This window comes from Asparagus officinalis, chromosome 1, assembly GCF_001876935.1.
Source record: "Asparagus officinalis chromosome 1, Aspof.V1, whole genome shotgun sequence".
Classification (NCBI taxonomy): domain Eukaryota; kingdom Viridiplantae; phylum Streptophyta; class Magnoliopsida; order Asparagales; family Asparagaceae; genus Asparagus; species Asparagus officinalis.
In genome coordinates this window covers 124,821,013-124,823,822 of record NC_033794.1, presented here as the reverse complement: position 1 = coordinate 124,823,822, position 2,810 = coordinate 124,821,013, and positions in this window count along the sequence as shown.

Below are 2,810 nucleotides of genomic sequence, written 5' to 3'. Positions count from 1 at the left end.
TAGCCGATCTATCCTAGGCACAGCCTCCACTGGCAAACCCAGAGTCTTGAGAAGACAATTCTCCCCTGTATTCGAATGACTTCCCTTCTAATCGCCAGCCGACAGATGAAAGAAGAAGGATGACTCAGCAGCCTATCTGCTGAAGAATTACAGGAAAACAGTAAAGAAATCTGCCAGGCAGACTGGCGGTCGACCGGTGCGGTCGACCGCGAACGTGCATGTTTAGGGTTATGCAAGGACGAATTTGAGCAGCCTTGGAGAGAGAATTGTTGCATCCAATTGTAGGAGAGTTGTGAGAGATCAAGAGCTTTGTTTTAGGGTTTGATCTGAGAGATTTGTAACTCTACTTGTATTCTCTGATTTCTAATAGTAAGAACTCTCCCCTCCTTGTCCCGTGGACGTAGGTACCTTGCCGAACCACGTAAAATTATTTATTCTTGCTGTGATTGTGTTTGCATATTAGTTGTGGTTAGTTCGAGTTATTGTTCGTGTTGCACAAGAAAGCTTCCGCCGCGCACAACAATTGGTATCTGAGCTAGATCGACAACATGGGAGATGCAAGCACGTCAGGTTCGTCTCTTATAAAGGCGATACAGAGTCTGAGCATCAATAACACAAAGATTAATGTTCCGAAGTTTGACGGCAAGATCAATTTTGGATTGTGGAGGTGTCAGGTGATAGATGCCTTGGATGCACAGAATTTGAAGGAGACTCTTGAGTTAAAAGAGAAACCCGCTGAGTTGGAGGATAAGGTTTGGAGAAAGATGAACAGTAGAGCTTGTGGTGTTATTAGGTCATGCTTGACGCCGGATCTTATTTACGATGTTATGAACGAGACGTCGGCGAAGAAGATGTGGGAAACACTCAATGAGAAATATCTTACGAAGAGCATTGAGAATCGGTTTCACTTGAAGAAGAGATTTTATCAGTTCAAGATGAAGAAGGGAGTTTCCATCAGGGAGCATGTCAACAACTTCACTAAGCTACTTTCAGATATGGCCAATGTTGATATTATAGTTGAGGATGTAGACAAGACGATGCTACTTCTGTGTTCGTTGCCCGAAGATGATTATGATACATTCGTTCTCACTATGATCAATGGAAGAACTACAGTCAGCTACAAGGAGGTGACCTCAGCTTTGGTGAACTATGAGTTGAGGAAGAATGATGGTGATGTTGGCCTCTTTGTTTTGATGATATTTAACAAACAATTTACCACTAATATTGTTTGTCTAGTATTGATATATTTCTATTTATTATAGACAAATAACGAGTTGGAGGATGGATGGAATCGAGCATTCACGATCATATCAAAAGGAGGTTGGCGGAATGTCGGTGAAGCTTATGCAATTCAAAGTTAAAGTTCAAGTTCAAGATTCTTCCGCAAAGTTTACCAAGTCATGCTCATTGAAGACCTTCATCAAGCTTGGGTATATTTAGTATAGGTTTATATTATGTGTGTTTAATACTCTAAGCTCAATATCATATACACACACAATATTGGATTTTCTCACAAAATGAGTTATTTTGAGAAAACTTTGTGATATTATTTTATTAACCATGTTTACTTTATATTCATGTGTTATAATGTTTATGAAGACATTTCATAAAGTTTCAATATGCATTTAAACTCTTTTTGTCAAAAACATGTTCTTAACAAATTCATATTCATGTATGTTTTTACAAAATAATGAGTTTTCAAAATTGAGAAACGAAAATTGAAAATTTATTTTTGTAACATGTTTGTTTTCATGTTTATAAATATTTTGCAAAGTCTCATCAAGTTTGGAATTGATTTGTTATGTTTAATGGAATTTACAAAATCATGTTTTTGTTCGTGCACATGTTCGTGCATGTTTTACAAAACAGATGAGTTTTCATAAATGGGAAGTGTTATTCAAGAAATTCTTTCTTTAACATGTTTATCTACATGTTTAGAAACTTCCCTCAAAATTTTACTATTTTTGGAGTTGATTTACTATGCCTAATTGATTTTACAAAATCGTGTATTACAGCAGATTTTCAGAAACTGTATTTCTGTGTTCAAATATTTATTTCTCTCAACTGAGAAATGATTTTTCAGAAATTCTTTCTGTAACATGTTTTTATACATGTCTACAACATTCCCTCAAAATTTCACAATTTTTGGAGTTAATTTACTATTTATAATTGATTTTACAGAGATGCATATATAGTGCTACAGTACTATCGGTCGACCGTGCTACAGTGCGGTCGACCGACGAACTCTCTGGAAAACAAATCTGTTTCTGACCTTGTTCGCGGTCGACCGCGATTTTCATCGGTCGACCGCTGTAATTCCAACGGCTCTTTTTAGAGCCGTTGCAGAATGGTTTTTTTGGGGTTTTTGGGGTTGGTTTCTTCAAGCCTATATATACCCCTTTGCCATAACTATTTTCTATCATCTAAGAGAGTTTTTAACCAAGTTTAAAAGAGTTTTAACAAGGGTTTTAGTTTGGTTTAAGTGTGTTTAAGAAGCTTTTAAGCATTTGGAAGTTTGAGTTTGAGAAATCAATTTCACAAGAGCTTGAGGAGATCATCTATTGGTGTTTGGGCATCCAACTATTCTCCTTCTACCTCTTGATCTATTGAGAAGTTTTCTAACTCTTTTCTCTAGCAATTTTATTATTGATTTTCATATTCTTATTATTGCTAGTTTGCTATTTGAGTTAGATTTAATTTTACTCATTGTTACACACACCCACTTGAGCTTATTGTATTTGCATTCATAATATATTTGGGGTTGTGAGAGTTGTAACTTTGAGTGTGAGCTTTCATTATGTTCTCATCCA